This window comes from Arvicola amphibius, chromosome 1 (genome assembly GCF_903992535.2).
Source record: "Arvicola amphibius chromosome 1, mArvAmp1.2, whole genome shotgun sequence".
In the NCBI taxonomy this organism is placed as follows: domain Eukaryota; kingdom Metazoa; phylum Chordata; class Mammalia; order Rodentia; family Cricetidae; genus Arvicola; species Arvicola amphibius.
The window spans coordinates 5664925-5686349 of record NC_052047.1 but is presented as its reverse complement, the minus strand read 5'-3'; the positions used below and the strand labels follow the sequence as shown (position 1 = coordinate 5686349).

The window sequence follows — 21425 nt, the reverse complement described above, 5'->3', positions numbered from 1 at the left end:
TTAAGTCCCAGTCCAAAAGCAAGTAGCAGTTTGAAAATGGTTCCTGGGCGACCTGAGCATTTGTTGTCTGTCTTGTTGTTCGCTTCTTGAAACGGTGCCGAAACCTGGTGGGGACCTCCAATTGCCGTGCACTAGAACCCAGTTCACAAGCTTCAGGGAAGGGGTTGGAGGTTGAGAATACACACACAGAGACAGACGGACACACAGACCTTTAAACACTGATACCAGAGCCCCATGAATGCCCCCTTTACGGTGTTCAGGGGCAGATTATATAGGGATAAACACGCCCCCAGCCAAATCCACCAGAAACCACTCTCCTGCCATCAGGAACTCCTGAAGGTCTCGTGCTCAGAGCAGCTGTAGGCACTCAGATCAGGGGATTACAAGAAATTCAGGATCTGGGGTCTCACTGCTCCCAACAAAACGGTTTTACATCCTCACACACATGGTCTTCCTGCCTCGGCGTCACCTGTGCTGGGAGCACAGACAAGCTCTGCCACAGCCAGTTCCCGTCGTGTTTGAATTTCAGATGTCAAATGTTGTGGCTGTGGGATTTCAGAACAGAGACCCACGGAACAAAGAGTAGTGATGATTTGCACGTGGGCCCCTTTTGTATTCTGGCTTATCTGAAATAGGCAGGGGGTTGGCAGGGTCAGTGTAACTCAGTGTTAGTGTGGGAAAAGAGAGACGTTTGAAGGGTAAAAATGAATTTAAGAATTGGCATAGGAAATTCTACATGGAAAGGGTGTGGTGGCTTCATGAATGTCCAATAAATAGTTTTCAAATAAATTAATTAATTGATACATTACAGATGATTAAAAATTAAAATTATTGTAAGAATATTACACCTTCAGTCTGAGGAAATAGTTTCTTTATATGTAACTAGAAAATGTTACATGAAAGACTCCTAATAAAATTATTATGTTACGTATCTGTGTTTCTTAACAAAATTAATGGATCTGGGCAAGATGTCACTTATAATCCCAGTGCTCAGAAACTGAGGTAAGGATTGCCATGACTCTGGTATGCATGACAAAACTGTATGTAAAACAAATGGATAAAGAAATAAATACATGTAAGCATATACATGTAATACACACACACACACACACACACAACCTGTGAGCAATCAATAGAGAAAGACACCAGACTTCCCTCTGGCCTCTGTATTCATGGATACACAAGTTACCTGCACCTTCATGTGTATGTGAACACAACGCCACAATCATGTATGTGTACTGCACACACAGAAATAATAAGTGAATGAATAAACAAATGGGTATGTATGGTGAACAATGTCTCAGCACACTGCAGGCAGGAAGAACCGCCCACTGGGCTGGGATGATGACGCCACAGGTAAACTCCTTGCCTTGTAAACAGAAGATTTTAAAAATCTTTAAAGATCCTGGCACTGTGGCTTGAGTCTGTAACCCCAGCACTGGAGATGTAAAGATGAATGGATCCTGGGGAACTATCCCAAGCGTGTCTGAGCGCTCTAAGCCAGTGAGAGATGCTGTCTCAAGAAACAACTGAGGAATGCCCCCAGGGTTTCGCTCTGGCTTCCACACATACTCACATAATGTGTGCATGTACCCTTGTGCACATACAGACATGCACACACATAGAAACTACACAGAGTCAAGATGTTTCTAGTTCTGGAGCCATAAGAGCTGTGTGTGTCCCTCTCTCTGAACAGAAATATCACAGGTTAAACCTAACCCTACTCATATGAGGATCTCTTCCTAGAGTGGGCTCTGTGGAGGCTAATGTGTAGGAACAACCCTCAATAGGAGCAACTCCAGAATCATAAAACTCTCCGAAAAATATAATTCCCTAGGTACGCAAAGAGAACCGAAAATCTGGAAGAACTTTCAATACTAAGGAGTTTGAAGCTGAGGAAGATGTTGTCTCTGAGATAACAGATGGCAAGTGGTTCCCACGTTCTGATTGTCTCCCTGCTCACTGCCAATGCCTTCACGCGGTTTATAATGATGCAGAGGTCATTTCCTCCCAGCCGCCCAGTGCGGTGGAAACGCTGAACTGGTAGTCATGAAACCTTATCTGTTAATGGAGCCACTACAATAGAGCTGCCTGACTGACGGCGTTCAGCTCAAACTTTCTGCTTTCTCTGGGCTTCCCTTTCCTGATCAGCAGAATGAGAAAGCACTGAGCTTCTGTGAGCTTTCTATAATTCTCTCATCTTCTTTTTGTTCTGTTTTTCCAACTGCTCGAATACTACATTATTTAAGGTATACCCCCCCCCCCCCCGCCGTCGTTTCTCTGTCTCTTTCTTCAATATATGGGATAGGAGGATACTGACTAAGTCTGGGGAAGGAGGAGGAAGAAAATTAGCTACAGGAAGAGTTTATAGTCTGTCTACAAGAAACTTAAATATAGCTACCACTGCTTCGAAAGGAACAGTTTATGTCCAAAAAATATTTTCCAGACGAGCTCTGTGCTTTCTTGCCAACAGAATTGACTTTAAACTGGAGGCAGTAGACAGTTAAACGAGCCGACTCTGGGACCAGCTGTGTTAGACAAGACCAGTCACTTATAAGGTACTGTTTTCCTCTCTGAAATCGTCAGAGTCCGTTTGCTTGGGGTACAAGAGTTCAGTGGGCACTCGATCTTCGCTTTTCCTTTTATTTTTCCTCCTTACTGTGAGAAAATGCAATCTTTCAAAGAGTTTGGGTTTTAGCTGTACTATTTCGTGCTGCTGGCCTCGGAGCTGCTGGGGTTGTTTTGTTTTACTTTCAGGAACCAAGTGATCTTTGTCAATTCATCCAGAAGCTGTCTCCAGCCATGTCCAATCTTGTCCTGTGTGATATTTAACGTCTATTGTGTGTGTTGGATAGGAGGTATATGCGGACTGCCTTAGCCGAGGGGGAGGGGCTAATACATCTTCAACTTGAATTGTAGAATCAATACAGAGCCCACCCAGAAGAGGAGTGGGAGGCGGCAGGTCCAGGCATCTCTGTTACTTCCTCAGCCCAGGACTTAGAAAAGATTTAATAAGAAAGACACTTTAAATGAGTGTTTCAACACTAGCTTGCCTCTCTACTTAATCGGTCATTTTAACTCTTGCTTCTCTTTGTTGTCGTTTCTTGTTAAAAATCCCGGGACCAGTTTCAGTTGGGTGTCAGGGTAAAAGGCTGTACTGCCGGCACTCAGGCAGTGGAAGCAGGAGGAACAAGAGCTCAGGTCAGACTCAGTCATATAGTGAGTCTGAAGTCAGCCTGGGATATGTGAAACGCTTAACAAAAATAAGATAAAGTTCATAATAGTTTAGCCCTACCCACCTTGAAGGAGCAACTTTCCTACCAAGCGCAGCACACACCACTGCTTCTCCTTACTGACCGACTCCTCTAGGAACTCCCAGAACCAAAGAAGGAAAGGCTACAACCTGGTCAGAAAGTTGACAGAATGGATCCGAAGATCCTCTGTCATTTGAAGTACCACTGTTAACCCCAGGCCTGGCCAGATAGCTTGAAGTATCTGCTGCTAACCTAGAAACAGGAAATGGAGACATGGGCTCTTGACATGGGAAGTTGGCAAGTTTGCCTGTGAAAATGCCCTGTCGGCCATTGGCAGATCTTGATCTCTCTGAAATCTTCTGTATGGTTCTATGTCTCTCTAGGGGGGGACTAAAAGAAATTTGATGTTTCCCAGATCATTCGGGATTAGCATGGGGACACATGATCACATTTTTCAACAACGCAGTGATGACTCTTGGGTTCGTCCTACTGTGTGCAAGGGTGTTACTTCCATCGGAAGTTCACATAATCCCTGTATTGTTTTTCAGGTTTTATTTTTATTTCTATGTGCATTGTCCATCTAAAAATAATGAATTTTCTTACTACACAAAACAGTTTGTGTTATCTCTAGCAGCTCCCCACAACCTCAAATGCTCTTTCATGATTATTAATTTATGATTGCCAACCTAAAGAGCAAAGCAGAGCCCACAAGCTTATGAAAGCATGGATGGACCGAGAGGCAGTACATTTCTCTGCTGAGAAAAGGGCACAGACACAGTGACATCTATTTTGGGTTCTCGGGAGATGTTTGGCTCAAGCCCAAGTTCGTAGTTGTGGTTTGTAGTAGAGGTTGCCATGGAGGCTGTTCTGGAACACAGAACACATCCCTGCATCGGATTTAAAAAAAAAAAAAAGAGTGCTGTTTGGTTTCCTTTTTATAAAGTTTCTGGAGGTATGTGTTGAGAATTCAGGGAGTAACTAATCCTGAGGGACAGACGTAATATTCATCAAGCGCAAGAGTTTTATTTAAGCTCATTCACAGGCACGCTGCTCACATGTGTGTGTGTCTGAACAGAGCGTAATCCGACTTTGTGGGGAAGCCTAAAGACACAAAGTGCTGCTAGTGCCCACTGTTCTTCTGTATGGAGGCCACACTGTAGGGGGAAAGAAATGGGTACTACCAGGCTAACTGTGTGGACGATGATTTGGGTTTCTTAAGGGAATTCTGACTTACTTTCAAGTTGTATTAAACTGCAAAAATTTGGCATAAAATAATCTTTACAAGCCATGTGTGTTGAATATATGACAATATGTGTCCTCTTACCTTCCAACATTTTTGTGTTGTATTCCAGAACAAAGCTGAGTTACTGGTTTCAATGGTCTTGAGAATGATAATCATGATTTTCATTAATCTGTCTTCATATACACATACCCACATATCCATACCCCCCCACACACACCAAATAAACAAGCTAGTAAAGCCACTGGCAAACAAAAAGGCTATATGAATGCATGACCATTATCAGTTCAAACATTACACAGAATCCTTTGCCAGTTACTTGGTCATATGACTTCCTTCAGAACCATGCTGCTGGCAATGTCTTCCATTCCAAGCCATGCCCTGGGGAAAGTCCTTTGGGTGTAATGTGACTTTAGACCTGCATGTGATTGGAGCTGTCCAGAATCTTTGTATGCTTCTGCTCCCAACTTGAGTTTGATAAATAGAAAGACTTCCCTGGAAGAAAAATATTATCCCAGTTGAAGCGTAGGCTTTACGCATTGGAAATATGAACCGCAGATGGACTTTCTATCATGGGCTCATTTTCACTGAAATTCAATTTTCACAAGGCAAAATTTCTAAAAAGTCAAAGTTGTGTGAATAAAGGTGTGTTTGGGGCAGGGGTTGATTTGAGAGTTTTTGAACTGTAAGGGAAGGAAAGAGGCTGCTCTCGATAAACCAAAGCAGGTGTGCACTCATGGATACCATCTGCTATGGCCCTATCAAGCTTAAACTGGGAGGGTTCTCCGTAGGCCGTGGGATCCATCTCCTCATAAACTGGAATCCAGGGAACAAGACTTAACGTTTCTTGATTAGCGGTCATACTTGATGCTGAGGTTTTCTGAGGGTGTTAGGGAAGAACACTGCCATTGAGTCACACTTCTTTAGATTTTGGTATAAACTCATAAAACTGCTATTAGCCAGAGCTCACTTGGAATTTTAAATTTTCTATGAAGAAAAGGCATCATGGAATCTGAAGTTAGCTATTTAAAAGGCAGAATTGTAGACTGGGGACATTTTTGTTGTCTGGTTTTTTGTTTTTCTCGTCTTGTTTTCTTTTGTAGACATTGTGGGAAACTTTGTACCATTGTACACACTTTGGAGAACAAGGCAGGACAGAGCTGTGCGTTATTCTGTTCTTAGCCTTTCCATCTCACATGAGTTTCGTCTGCAGGGATGCATTCACTCGGGACAGGAAGGATAGTATCATCTGCTTCAGTCTGAGGAAGAGGTCAGCCATGTCCCCTCTTCTTTGACAGTTCCCAGGGGAGGGAAAGGTTCTCTCTTCCCTCCAAGGAAGAGGTCAAGATTACATGCCAGAGGTCTTCCTCATACAAGGAGTGATAAACATAAGAAGGCTATGGAACTTGGGAAATGGCTGTCATTTTGTTAATGAATACTTGCTAAAGCATTTCCTGGGCCACTGGTATTTATGAGACTTTTACACAAAAATGCTTTTGAAGACAGACCCAAGACTCGCTTCGCAAACTGTGCCCTGCTTCTCGCACCTTTGCTTTTCCTCGGTGCACAATTGATGCTCAGGTCTCTGCTACACTAAAAATAGCAATCGGCTTTCTCAGCCACATACTATCTCCTCCCTGTACCAACAAATATTTCTGCATTCTGTGTGAGCTTCCTCACCTGTCTCTTATGCCATCGTGCTTTGAAGTGTGCACATCTACCACAAAACCAAAATTACCCAAAGAGGGCTGCCAGGGGTGGTTGAATCAGCCACCCGTCTCAGCAGGGATTTTTCTTTGTCAGTTCCTTCTGCTTTTTGCCATTCATGCTTTTTCCTGCCAGGCTCCTTGATGTAATTCTGCCTGCTAGTGTGGGGTATTGTGTCCCTGGTTCTCTTTGTCTCCAGGGCATCTTTGTTTCCCTTTCTCTGCCTTCTCATACAGTCCCATAGCTTCAGTGCCACCAACTTAGGTTTCTACCCAGCACACCTGTCCTAAGCTTTGTATAAATTGTCATGAAGGGCTTCTCTCCCTGGTGTGTGCTTTCCCAGCAGCTCTGCAGGACAGGGGATGTCAGCCCCGTTGCATGGTCTTGGCCTGTTTCCTCACTAACTTAAAGTCTGAAATGATGTCTTGGGAACTAGTGCTGTGCTCTCCATAGCTTTCCTCACTGAAACTGACCCTTGCTTTGTGGCTCCTCCCTCACCCTAGAGAGCAGACACTAATTATCGCAGATTGCTTTGTTTTGTTAACATGGGTTCACCACGTAGGCTTGCCTGGATGGCAATGCCTCTCCGTATAGGACATACTGGCTTCAAACTCACATAGACCTACCTGCCTATGCTCCCCAAGTGCTGGAATTAAGGTTACGAGCCACTATGCACTTACCATAGCATTTAAAAATATATGTTCTTGACACATTTTTCTCTTTATTCCCATGGCCACCATCTTGCAGAAAACTTAGTTATCTCTTGTTAGGTTGGTGGCTCACCACTGTTCTTTCTCTAAGTCTTTCTGCACCACTTCACCGTCTACTACATGTGTGTTAATTTAAAGCAAAGATGATGGATGAGTGGGTGGATGGGTAGGTGGATGGGGGGGATAGGTAGGTGCATGAGTGAGTGGGTGAGTAGGTGAGTTGATGGATGGGTAGATAGATGGATTGGTGGAGGGATGGATGAGTGGATGGGTGGGTGGGTGTGTGAATGGGTTGGTGAATGGATGGAAGTATGGATGGAAGCATGGACAGGTGGACAGATGGATGGATGGATGAATGGACAGATATATAACCAAAACATTTCAATAACTTTTTATTACATAGACAAGAACAATGACTATTGAGTTGAATTTCATTATTTGAGGTCTTGTTAGGGCATGTACATGAGTTGACATATGTAAGACCCTAGTCCTTCTGAGGCTCAGCCTCCTCATCTAAAAGTAGACAAATTGACTACTGTATTTCCAGCCCTTCTGTGCCTGCTCCTGTACTCTGTGCATCTCCCGTTCACTTAGGCATCCATGCATAAGATGACTCATTTTGAGAAAATGGATCTCAGGCTATCGTTTTCAAGAAAAGGAACAGCTGTAGGAGAGATGGCTCCTCGGTTAGGAGTAGGGGTTGCTCTTCCATAGGATCTACATTCAGTTCCCAAAAGCCACACAGTGGCTCACAACCATCTGTAACTCCAGTTCCAGTGGATTTGATTCCCTCTTATTGCTTCCATGGGCATTGCACACCTATGGTGTACAGCCATTCATGAAGATAATCACTCATACATGTAAAATAAAGAAAAATAAATCTTCAAAGGGGAGAGTAGCAATAAAAGTAAAATTATTTCTCTCTTTAACAACCAGCACAAGTAAATAATTCTTTAGTCAGTGTTTGCATTAGCTTTCTTTATTGTTCAAGATTCATTCTAAGAATCATAACACAAGCAAGCAGAGTAGCCAGTTAATCTATCTTGGGCAGTTTGACACTACATGACCCCATTTGCAGACTGTTTCTACTATTTGGATTTAAGAATCCATGGTAAGTGAGATGCCTCAGTAGGAAAAGGCACTTGCTGCCAAACCTGGAAACCTACTACATGATGGAAAGCAGAATTGGTTTCTCCAAGTTGTCCTCTCACCTGCACACCCTGAGATATAGGACACACACACACACGCACATGCACACGCACACACACACACACACACACACACACACATACTGTAAACAAACAATAATTTAAAAAGAACTCCAAAGGATACCATAATCAGACTTAAGTTGAAAGTAAAATTCAGTGTAAGAGCTTAATGTAATGGGTGTTTCTCTATCCTACCAGCCAGCTCCCCAAAATGACAGACTTATTAATTATGAAACCTAGGCCTCAGCTTAGGCTCATCCCATTAGCTCTTATAACTTAAATTAACCCATTTATATTAATATGCTTTGCTTGTGGCTTTTTACCTTTTTGTAATCTTACTCCCCCTGTTTCTTCTCTGTCTCTGGCTGGTGATCTTCTTCCTCCCAGAGTTCTCTCTGTGCCCAGAAGTCCCGCCTATAGCTCCTCCTGCCTAGCTATAGGCATTCAGCTCTTTATTAAACCAGCCACAGTGACACATCTTCTCACAGTGAACAATGTCCCACAACAGCTTAAGATCCTCATTGTACTTTTGTCCTAGAGTCTCAGGGTAGTTAAGTTTTTCTGAAGTGATCTATAGGTAGAGAGAATGGTCATGTCTCCTTGTACCCAGTCTGTGTTTCCTGGAGGATGACCATGTCTCTTTGTACCCAGTCTCTGTTTCCTGGAGGCTGTTGTGAATGTCTTTTCTAGTGCTTCCTCCTGGAGATCACTACAGTTATTTCCTTCAGAGGAACTGAAATTTTCCAGGGCATTAGAATTATGCATTCTAGTCTATTTCATTAATCAGTTGGTTGATTATTATCATATCAAGCTGCATAATCATGGTAGGGAAGTGGGGTAGGGTTCTTAAAAGCATAGGAACTAAGTTTCTATTTATTTCCACTGCTCAAAACAATCCAAACTAGTACAACTGAACTCTAAATGGACACATACGTTTGGAATGGCTTTCTGCTATAAGGATTTTGCACCCATACTACCAAGTTTTGGAATATTAACTTACAGTCCTAAATTTACAACAGAAATAAAGCAGGGAATTAATTTTTTTTCCTTTCCCACCCATCTTTCAGTGCTGGGGACGTGCAGAATAGAGTGTGCAGAGCTGTGGTTGGAAAAGGAGGCATTTATGCCCAGTTTGCTGGATTTTAAACTTATTGAGGGTCCAGAATGGGAATTTGTGATGTGCATAACATAATGAAGTATGAATCACTGCAAGGCAAACCCTCTAATGTATCATAGGGTTCTCGGGAGTAATGTAACCATGCCAGAGATTCACTTGTACATTTCAATAATATCAGTATTATGTTATGGAAGTTCTATGTTTTTATGAACATAAACACACACAAAAGATACAGGGGGAAGTAGCTAGGATAAAGTACTTGCTATGCATTCATAGTGAATGTTTCCCCATCTTCAGGAAGGTCTGTCTTTGTCTCTGCCTTCTTCCTCACCTAAACACATGGTCTCCACCTCCTCATCTCCCCATGGCATTTACCACACACAGATGGTACTCTGTTTTTGTTTGGTTTGTTTGGGTTTTAATTTTATTTGTTTTTCTTTTTTCAGAGTAGACAATTCCTAGATCTTGTCTTCCTAGAAATTATTACTTCTGAGCTACTGTCCCCAGCCCTGCTTGTCCCCTTCTCTCCTCTAGAGCTCTGCTGAGACCATCCTTTGGGTCAGGGCTTACTGTCTGCTCCATCATCCTTGTTCAGCTGGACCATAAGTTCTGGGAGTAGTATCAGGTCTATCTTAAGTCTTTGATGACCAGTGGGTAAGGTGGTACCTATAAAGTAGATCTCAAAAACTGAGATCCAATATTGCTCTAGTGTGACTGGCACAAACAGGTATGTATCCTATCCAATATATATTTATACAAGAATGAGTAGCAGGATGGCTCAGTGTCTCGGTTTACATATATGTTTCTTACTGATTCCAGTTTCTCACTAAAGTAGCAATCATTCCAGTGTTTCATTAAGAGTACCTGCTTTAGAGTTTCATTTAGAGTACCTTCCTAGCATCACGATTTCTGTCCCATTACATGATAATGGACCCATCATCAATAGTCAATAACTATTTGAAATGTTAATGTATGACCAAATCCATTCCATTGGCTTTGCTCACACCTCATTCTTTTTATGACAAGGATTTCTCCGTAGAAGGATAATTCGGAAAGGAATGTTGTATATTTCTGTAATAACAGCTTGGAGTTTGAGATATTTTTATTTGTACCCTTTGAGTTTCAAAAAGTCAACCTCCTTTCAAAAACACTTTGTATTCAAAGTTTAACTTACAATAACAACAACAACAACAACAATTTAGAGTACAATTTAGAGTTTTTTCCTACATCTCTACAAGCACATGATTTGCTATCACCCCCCAAACACGTGGTATATGAGACACAGGGGAAAATCAGGGGGAGATGAAGACATACCGCACACTGGAAGACAGTGGAATGCTAAATAAAACCCATGTCCTGCTACTTTCTGCCTGTTGGATTCATGGGAGACAGAAGTGGAAACACAGAGCAGAGTTGTCTAATCTAACATCAGAGGAAACTGTGAACCACTTTCTATATAGAAGACATGGAGGCTGAAAACCTTAAATCAAGTTTTAATGCTTTTATGCTACAAAACAACTAGAAATAAGCATCACAGCAGATGTGTACAGAATACTCTCCGGGTTACTCCTTGCCCTGTGGGCAGCCTCAAGTAGAACAGGAAAAGGCCAAGCTAAACTTGCAGGTGTCCAGACATTGGGAGCTAAAGGAAAGGACTCGGGTCTGTGGGATGAATTCCAGAGATACCCATGTGTTCCAAGGCTGAATACCTTGCCACCTTCCCTGTCTCCAGATGTCAAAAGAGCAATCTGTGTTCCTGATATCAGACAATGCTCAGTTAAAAGGAATTCCTAGATTGAGTTGCAGCCTGTAGTAGAAAAAAGAATAAGAACATACACACTTGGCTTTATAGAGTCGACGTTCATTCTTCAGCATGTCAGTATTCACCTTAAACACGCTACTTCTAGTAGTCTGTATTACACAGAAAATTAGGGTGTTGAAATAACAGCTTACAGTTTTCCCTAAAGTGAAAGTATATTTGATTTTCTTTGGCATGACAGTGATTTTGAGGCTTAACAGAGCAAATGTAAAATTCTGTGTGTAAAGTCTGAGATGAAGGGATAAAGAGATTGACCCCACAGGAAAACCTTCAATTTAGACAACTCAGAAGGGTTTCTGGGTTTCCTTTCCATTTCATTAAAAGTAAGATTCCCCAAGACATCAATGCATTATTGGTGTTAAGGAATACTCACCCAAAAAAAGCTATTTTTTTTACCCAATTGTTCTACACAATTGTTGCTTTATAACATGAGTCTACCCTGGAATTCAACAGCAGGCTAAGAAAGTGGTTTCTAAATAAGCCTGGCCCCATAAAGCCAGTCAATAGACAGGTGGGGTTGGGAGCAGGACTGGTTTCATTGTTGTGATGGTGGTTTGTTTGCCTTTTTACTCAAGAGTGAGACATGCGCTCATCAATAAATGAAACTGACAAGAACGAAATTTGTAAGAAGCAAAGCTTCAACTTACAATAGAACTGCAAGTTAATCAACCCTACAGAGCCCGGGGTGAAATCTGAATTGAAGTGAAGCCAGATAGCAAAGCAAAGCTGAGCGTGCTGCCAGCATCAGCATACCGTAGTCTGTCCTTGTGGGGTCTGGGGCAGGCTACCGAAGCCGTTTGGTGGACAGTGAGTGCCAGTTACTCGCTGCATTCTCAGAGACCTAGTGCCCACTCTGAGAGGTAAGGCTAGGTAGGGGTACAGAAGAATTCCCTTGAGAAAGCCAGTTCCACCACCAGTTTGCTTTTTCCTCACAGCTACTATATTGGTGCACGCCCCACTTTAATACCCACGTAGGGCTATTTATTGACTCATCACCTGTGTTTCTGGCTTGTTTTCTAAAGTCTTAGTTTTACATATCCTTTTCCACTATCCTCAATAAATCTGTGTGTATTAGGTTTTATTTTTATTAGGTATGAAATTAACCCAAACAGCTTAAAATGAAGATTTCCCTTGCCCTTTCTTAAACATCTGGTCCAGCTAATCTGTAGGGGACTCTGGGATGTGCTCTTTAGCAAAGGCTTTGGGTGATTTCGATTCTGGTGGCACACTAACAATGCTGTGAGAAACCCTACTTAAAGTCAACCAAATGCCTTGGGAAATGTGGTAATTCCCTGGCCGCCTTGCCCCTCTTAGGAAGCCTCATATCCTGTATGAGACAGCACAAATGACTCTAGTGCCATAGATCTTGACTGAGTGGAGAATGTCACTATATCCTGGGTCAGAACGTTGAGTGTTTAGGATTTCAGTCAGAGTTCAACATCATTTATGTTGTGGCCAATTCTAGTTTTAGTGGAGCTACAATTTTAAAGGCAATTTAATTTTATTAGGTTTTAGACCTGGCCAGAGATATGGAAATGGTTTCAATTTGTACCTGAAATGCAAATTTTCATTGTGTTGCTCTTCCCAAAATGAAATATCTCTCCAGTTTATGAGATGTGTTGCAATTGCTGGCATAACAGCTGCTGCAGGCCGCAGCTAGAAGTTAAGAAGGAGCTCTGGCTGGCTGTCGTGTGTCTTCAGGACTGGAAGCTGGGCAGCGAGCAGTCGTCACATATGGGAAAGATTTACGTTGCCTGCGTGGGCTCCAGCTCCATGTAGTGTAAACGGTATTTTCAAGCACTTTGGTTTCCCAGATTTTCCATGACTACAGTGTATGCTCTTGTCTCTGCTGAGAAGTATGTTCGTCTAGGGAATACCGAATAAGCACTCTTCCAGGCTTTCTAGCCAGAGCCTTTGTTTTGAGCCAAGTCTAGTGTGACTGTTTCACAGATGATTTTGCTCTTTCTCAACTGTGATGGAAAAAAATTGAAATTTTAAAATAGCTAAAGAAAGCATTTGACCATGAATCAGTTAGCTTTCGTTGTTACTGAAGACTGTGAGGAGCCAGTACCAGGCTTATGCAGCATACAGAGAATCTAGTGCTAGGAAAAAAACACCAAACCAAAACAAAACAAAACAAAAAACCCTGCTGTATGCTTAGCCTTTGTTACAGTAGGGAAATTAGGAGTCTGATTTGTGAGGCCAATTGTCTCCTGTAAGTAGCGGCTAGAACTGGAAGTCTATATTGTGGGTCCTGTGGGTTATTGTCAGGTGGTCTTGTCAGCAGGGGGTTCATTGTTAGAGATTCTTGAGCTCTAATATGTTTATATAGAACTAAAGTCTCATCTAAGGCATTAATTAGGAGGCATGACTATAAAATATTGGCATCTCAGACTGGAGAGATGGCTCATCCTTTAAAGGCTAGATATAGAGAGGACCCTGTGTTCGATTCCCAGCACCCATGGCAGAAGGCTTACAACCACCTGAATCTCTATTTCCAGGAGATCCAGTGCCTCTTCTGGCCTCCATGAGCAGTGGACTCACATGTACAAATCTACACACAGACACCCGCATGCACATAGTTAAAAATAAAAGTCTTTTTAAAAATAAAATTAATATTGGCATCTAATAAGTAACTAGGATTTAGGACGTGATTCTAGATAAGAAATTATATGCACTAAAGCGTATGGCAGCTTTGAATTGCTTTCACCATCTATTCCCAGCTTTCACCTCTCCGAGCACAGAAGAGCACTGCATTCCTGCTTCTTTGAAGTAATTTGTCTTTAGCACAGCTAAGGGGAAGTGTTACACACAACCCAGTAATTTAGATGTTTCTGTCAGGTTATTACCTACCCTCCTCTGTGCTTTGACTCTAGAAGCACATATTAGGGTCCTTGGGATGCCTATGATAAAACGAGGTCCTTGGTGACCTAAACTGGACCACTAATATGTCAGAAATGAAGCATGTTATAGAGCTGTTGCTCACTCACCTTGACCAGCCCAGAAGTCAACACTGAAACAAAAAACAAGAAACTCTTTTATGTTGTATAGAAAAATGGTAAACTAACTCGGTTTGGGATATAACCAGGCTAGCTAAAAGATAAAACAATTATATTTTATTTATTATAAGGGGCAAACTCACGAAACAGGAACAAGAAGTCCAACCTCAGCTGTGCTGCAAGGGAACCACACAGACAGAGCACACCCGTTCCTCGCACCTGTTTTTCTCCGAGTCCCAGAAGGCAAAACCCTAACTTGGTCCCACCTTGTAAAGATAATTGGTTAACAAAGCTTCCCCATCACTTTCCCCTTTTGTCTAAACAAGAGTGATTCAAACACAATACCGAACTGTATACAATAAGAAAAGATATCAAGTATAAAATTATAACCAACATAATATTAAGCAAGGAACACATGATAAATATTTTAATAAACATTTTATTCCAAAGGGTCTAAGTCTTGCATCAGAAATAGGCTTGCCTGAATCATAAGAAGAAAATAACTATAACTATCTAATCTTCAACCCCATTGAAGGCCTAAGAAGGGAGATAATATATATATTACTTGAGTCGAGCAGTGTATTACAGAGACAATTGGCTACCTGAGCAATCACCCAAAGTCTCATTTGCAACACTGAAGCAACCAACTTTGGCTAAGGCCTAGTGTCACTGACAGACCATTTTTAGAGGAAGGAAAAAATTTAGAACCATCTTACCCTGTCTTGGCAAGGTTTAGAAGTCCTTTTCTTTGTGTCCTGCTTATCTAGTCTGGTTACCATGTACTTTGTCAATAGTTGAGGCATGGGAAGTTCCTTACCCAAAGGCCAATTGTGCCAAGAGGAAAACAAACTCCAAGTAGAATGCTGTGGGACAATGGTTTTACCTGTAAAGATTTGTTTCTTGTACTTGTTTAATAAACTTCTGATTGGCCAGAAGCCAGGCAGGAAGTAGAGACAGGGCAATGAGAACAGGAGAATGCTGGGAAGAGGAAGAGTCTATAGCCATCACCCAGACACAGAGGGAGCAGGATGTGATGGCCTCGCCAAAAAAGGTACCAAGCCACGTGGCTAACACAGATAAGAATTATGGGCTAATATAAGTTATAATAGTTAATAAGAAGCCTGAGCTACCTGGACAATCAGTTTATGATTAATGTAGACCTCTGTGTATTTCTTTGGGACTGAACGACTATGGTACTGTGCAGGACAGAAACCTCGGTCAACAGGAAAAGGTTTATGACATTTATTCTTGATTCTCCACTTGACTGGAATGAGAAGTGCCTATAGATAGACCAGGGCAGTACTGGTCTAGCATGTCTATGGATGAGTATTTAGAGAGAATTAACTAAGTGAGAAAATCTGACCCTAGAAGCAAATGTCTCTATCCCATGGGCTGGCAGGAACAAAGAAAGCTATCTAGGAAGTATGATCTCCTTCTCATTCTTGTTTGCTATTGTGTGAGCTGTGCTGCCACCCTCATGTAGGAGGAGGGAGCTGCTTGTTGGTTCCTGGCTGCCCGGCTATCTTAGACTTGAAATAATCACACAGAAAATATATTAATTAAATCACTGCTTGGCCCATTAGCTCTAGCTTCTTATTGGCTAACTCTTATATTAATTTATCCCATTTATATTAATCTGTGTATTGCCACATGGCTGTGGCTTACCAGCTAAAGTTGTGACCAGCGTCTGTCTCTGGTGGCTCCATGGCATCTCTCTGACTCTGCCTCCTTTCTCTCAGCATTCACTTTACTTTTTCCCACCTAGCTCCGTTCCTTTGCCCTATCACAGGCCAAGACAGTTTCTTTATTCATTAACCAATAAAGCAACATATAGACAGAAGGACCTCCCACACCACCCTCATCCCTCCATGCTGGACTGACCTCCCTGAAACCACAAGCCTGGATCCATCCCTCCTCTGTTGTTTACCTCACGTATGTGGCTAGAGAGATGTGGAATCTTGACTAACACATATAACGGTGGAGATTGCCAGCAATGTGCAGTGTAGATCATGGATCACTCGGAAGAACTCAGCAGACACTCTTATGGAAATGATGTGAGCTCACTGTGGGGCTGCTCTTGAGTTACAAGGAACTAGAAAGGATACCAAAGAATACATGATCATTTGTATATAATGGCTCAGAGGTTAAGAGCATCAGCTGATCTTCCAGAGCACCCAGGTTCAATTCCCAGTTCCCACATGATAGCTCACAGCTATGGTGGTATGTGGACACACATTAAACAAAACAAATATAATACATATAATGTAAAAGGACAGAAGCTTACCATGAAACTCTTAATAATGACATTGGAAATGAAAATGAGAAATAAATAAGATGGAGATTCTACTGTTTCTAACAGTGACTCAAATATCATTTCTAATCATCAAATAATTTTAAAATAAAAATACAAATATGGGAAGAGTTAACATCATATTCTCATAAAAACAAAGATTTTGATACATTTCAAAACCACTTTCTCTAAACTGTGGCTATCAGGATTGAGAGAACTAGGAATCTGGTCCTGAGGAATCGTCCTTAAATGGAAGACCTGGAAATAAAATGGAGGCTCATGATGCCACTTGTGTAAAAACAGGCCGCTGGGGACTCATCGTCTATGGGCTGCTTCAGAGAAGCCCAGGAGCTGGAGCTTGTTTTATCCAGTGAAGTCTTGAAGTGTGTAACATATGTTCCAGTTCATGGTTGACGGCAATATCTTTTAAAAATTCTCAATCCCGCATTCTAAATGTCTTATTCTAATTTTACAAAGCCTATCTAACTAAACCTTCAAAACTGCTTCCCTGAGCCCCAGACCATGGCCCTTCCTCTCACTTGCCCTGTCTTCCTGGCTCTCTCAGCTTTCTCTACTCACTAACAGATTCTGTAAATCAAAAGCAGGAAAGGGGTGGGCCTACCTGAATGATTTTAAGAGCCAAGGGTCAAAAGCATAATGTCCTGAATTAATCAGGAAGGGGAATGGGGAACATATTTTCATGTATGTATTCTCATTCAGGTCTCACAAGGCAGGGTTCTCCCTTGACTTCTCCTCATTAATGCCTTCTCTCAGCTCTGTACAATAAACTGCCTTCAAACATCTCATGTTTAACTGAAATATAATAATTACAGCATTGTAAAAAAAATATAGTGTTGCCTTTTAATACAGCTTTGTACTGTACAATGACCAAATCAGGGCATTGACCATAAATGTAATTTTAAGTATTTAATTCTTTGTGATAAGAAGATTATAATTATTCTCTTCCGCTCCTTTAGAAGGCAAATCTTGACTAAAGTCATTCTGCTATGCAGTAAAAACCTCTGTACAAACCACAGTAAAATGATTTCCCCCATGAATGTATCTAGAACAAATTAAAGTGTTAGCCATCTAATCTGGTAGAGCTCTTTTTTGCATCACGAGAGATTTTGAGGCCATATTTGAGTATTCCCCAATGCAATTCATTCAGAGAACACATCTGCCTCTCCTCCTCACACACTGTTAGCTTTATTTTCATGGAGAATGCCTTATCCCTAAGAGCTCATAGAGCTCCTATATAGAAGTTTGGGGGATATCTGGTTGACTTATCGCAATAATACAACTTGAAGTTCTCTCTGCCTCCACTGTCCTGCATCAACAAATTGTAACTATCCACTAATATTTGAAGTGTTTTTTAATTAATTAGGCTTGAAAATATCATTGTATAAAGGAAACGTATTATTTCTGGTATTGAAAAAATTATTGTTGATGTAGAGGCATATTTTCCCTGGAATCATAAATTAAGAGAGTTACATAAACAGAGTTGACAGATACAACAGAAGCAGAGATGGGTTCCACTTATACAAAAGCAAGCATTTTTTAAAAATGAATTGTTATTGTTAGGATGAGGTCAAGAATGTCACAGTATCTACCATCCACCCCCTTCTTCTTCTTGTGGGAAAACAAAGTAGCTTGGGGCTTACTTGGATAAATTTACCTAAATAGTAAGACTAAATCACATAGTTGAGTTGAAATATCTCTTTAAAATATGCTTTTCAAGAGAATGCTAACTATAGTTTGACTTGTACATTTATGATGAACTATGATGAGGAATCCTTATAGAAACATAGTTGAGTTTATCTTTTATCTTGAGATTTCCTAAGATATTTTCTTAAAGATATATGCTTTGATTTCTGGCCATGGTTTTAAAATATTTTGAGGAGGTCACTAGGCTCTCAAAACGCAGCCAGATGAACAAAAATGGGGTTAGTGGAAATTTTAAACTTTATTTCCCACAAAATATTCAAAGGGCAGGATAATAGCTCCTTGGTTAGTTCTATTAATGGCACCTGACAAATTCTTGGATCATATTTTATTTCCAAACAAGTCTTTAAAGTTTATAAATGATGACCCTTAGTTTTTATAGTCTCTTTTTGTCTCTAATGATATATTTGAGGGGATAACATTAGGGTTATTTATTCTTTCAAAATAACAGAATGCCTTGTTTATACATCCAAAAGAAATAAGATTATTTCAGAGGCAAATTATTGAGGCTTTCATCTAGAGGAAAACAGCATGATTTGTTGGGAAGCATGAAGAAGTCACTGTACATATCATCATATATCTTCTGCCATTTTCTTCAGGAGATGATATTCTTCATGCCCAGGAGCTAAACCAAACCATCTAATAACGACGACACAGAGGGCATAAAGCTAATCATTCTGCAACTTGAAGGAAGAAATCCTTTGTATCTACTGAAGTATCTGTCTACTATTTTACTTTCCTGTTGTATAAAGAATTGCACAAGATAATGGAGTAACAGTTTTGTGATACAGTTCACAGGTATAAGGGATTAGCAGAATTCTACAGAAACAACAAAGCAGAGGAGTGAACATAAATGGTGCACAGCACTGAAGATTATTCTCTGGTGTATTCAATCACTCTTCTTATGACATTATGTAGCTAGTGAATTAATGAATAAAGTCCACAGGAAAAAATGTATCTGTGGTGATATTTTGTTTACACTATAGCAAATAAAGCTTGCCTAAAGACCAGAGAAGCAGAGTGACCAGCCTCTAGAGTTCTTACTGATACGGATACTGAGGCCAAAGGGGTTAACCTATCCCTACTAATCCTCATACTGCATGCTCAGACTGCATCCCCAAACAGCTCCTCATAGTGCACTGAGTTCCTGTCTCCTCCCACCTTATATTCCTCTCTCTGCCTATCCATATCACTCCTGTCTCCACTTCCCTAGTGCTGGAATTAAAGGCCTGGGATGCCAAGTGCTGGAATCACCTTTGTGTGAGCTCTGTTTCTCTTTTAGACAGATTTGATCTTGTTGAGTCCACAGTTGCCTTGTGCTCAGAGAGATCTGTCTGCCTCTGTCTTTCAAGTGCTGAAATTAAAGGTGTGTGCCACTACTGCCCGGCCTCCATGGCTAACAAGTGGCTTAGCTCTGTACTCTGATCTTTAGGCAAGCTTTATTAGTTATAGTACAAACAAAATATATCACCACATTTATCAGCTAAAACATAATTCTAGTATATTATACTTTTAAAATGTGATGCCATTTTGATGGAGGCTGCTTTTTGTTTTCCAGATGCCCAGATTCCCAAAATAATCACACAGAAACTATATTATTTGCAATACTGTTTGGCCAATAGCTTAAGCATATTTCTGGCTAACAACTTTTATTTCTTAAATTTATCCATTTCTATTAATCTGTGAATCACCACATGGCTGTGGCTTACCAGCAAGATGCTAGTGTGTCTGTCTCCTGTGGGCGACTACATGGCATTCATGACTCTGCCTTCTTTCCTCCTCTATCTGCATGGAACTCCCGCCTTGCTCTATTCTGCTAAACCACTGGTTAAAACAGATTTGTTCATTAACCAATAAAAGCAACAGATAAACAGAAGGACTTCCCACACCAATGCTATCTTCAAAATGTTAGCTCAAAGTATGGAAAAATGTGTTCTTCTTCCTCTTTATTACCATCATCATCATCATTATCATTGTGTGTGATGTCTGGGGGGAGGGTTATGCCACTGTCCATGTGTAGGGGCCAGAGGACAACAACATAGAGTTTGTTCTCTCCCTCTGCCTTCATGGGAATCCAGGAATTCAACTCAGATCACCAGGTTTGATGAGCTTGCTCTTTGATCCTTGAGTCACCTAATTGGCCTTAACCATGTGTGATGTGGGAGGGTCTTCTGTTTTAATAAAGAAACTGCCTTGGCCAGCCCTTAGGTGGGTGGAGTAGACAGAACAGGAAGAAGGAAATGAGGTAGATGGCTCAGTCAGATGACACACCTCTCCTAAGTTAGGCTGCATTGCCTCTCCTCAGGGAGAGAGTTGCGATGAAGCCAGCCACCAGGTCAGATGTGCTGAATCTTTCCCGGTAAGACACCATTCGTGGTGTTACACAGATTATTAGATATGGGTTAGTCAAGATGTGAGTAAGAGGCTGAAACTAATGGCCAGGCAGTGTTTAAAAGAATACAATTTGTGTGTTGTTATTTCGGGGCATAAATTAGCCAGGTGGCCAGGAGCCGGGCAGGCCCACTCCCAATTACTACACATGTGATCTTTTAGACAAATCACACCAGGCTTGTATCCCTGTGGTCCTCTGTGAATGTTACGTTCTATGAGTGACAACAAAATCCACCGTTATCACAGGTTATTCCTCATAATCACAGCCAGAGGACTACAGTGTTGGGTGGAAACAACACTGAATCCGTCAAAGGTTCTTTGCCAGGCTGGCATTGGGGCCTGGCTGCAGCTGTCTCCACAAAGTGCTCAGGTAGCTGTACTTCTCACCGTCGTTCCCTTTGGTTGTGCATCATAACATTGTATTCATTAATTTTTTTAAAGATTTATTTCATCTATTTTTTATGTGTGTATGTGTGTGGCGTGTGCCCCCATAGGCCAGAAGAGGGCATAAGATCCCCCCTCGTGCTGGAGTTACAGGTGGTTGTGAGCTGCCCAGAAATGGGCAAGGGGAGCTAATCTCAAGTGTTCCTAACAACTGAGCCATCTTTCCAGCCTTATTCTCTAATATTTTTGAAATTGGTGTCTGCCACAGAATTGATATGTATGCTGATATATAAATTCATACAAAGTTCACATAAAGGGGTCAGCCTTGGTTCAGGAGCAAGAAAATACAATAATAAGAACTTCTCCCTCTCGACCCTCTTTCCTACCCTTCTCTTACTCAGAGGAGGTCATTGGCTGTAGACTGTAAAAAAATTATAGTTAAAGCCAGATGCCTAAGAGCACAATATTTAGGCCTCAGTTCTGTTGTTTGCTCTCTTCATCAGAGAACAGTAACACTGCTGGATCTATGCTGCTGTGCGGTCTAATGACATCACCCAGGGGACATTTCAGGTGTAAGTGTCAGT

The 21425-nt window shown here is 41.4% G+C and overlaps 1 protein-coding gene across 2 annotated transcripts in view; it reads left to right on the top strand.

Moving 5' to 3' along the window:
• The window catches only part of Arhgap24 (Rho GTPase activating protein 24), a 217841-nt gene that overhangs the window by 49706 nt on the left and 146710 nt on the right, over positions 1 to 21425 (top strand). Inside the window, exon 1 of one of the 2 annotated variants that reach the window (XM_038343968.1) lies at positions 2334 to 2558. The exons of the other annotated variant lie outside the window; for it this stretch is intronic. The gene's annotated coding sequence lies outside the window, so the exon portion shown is untranslated. Of the gene's footprint in view, positions 1 to 2333; positions 2559 to 21425 lie in introns of those variants that run through there. 2 annotated transcript variants of the gene reach the window in all.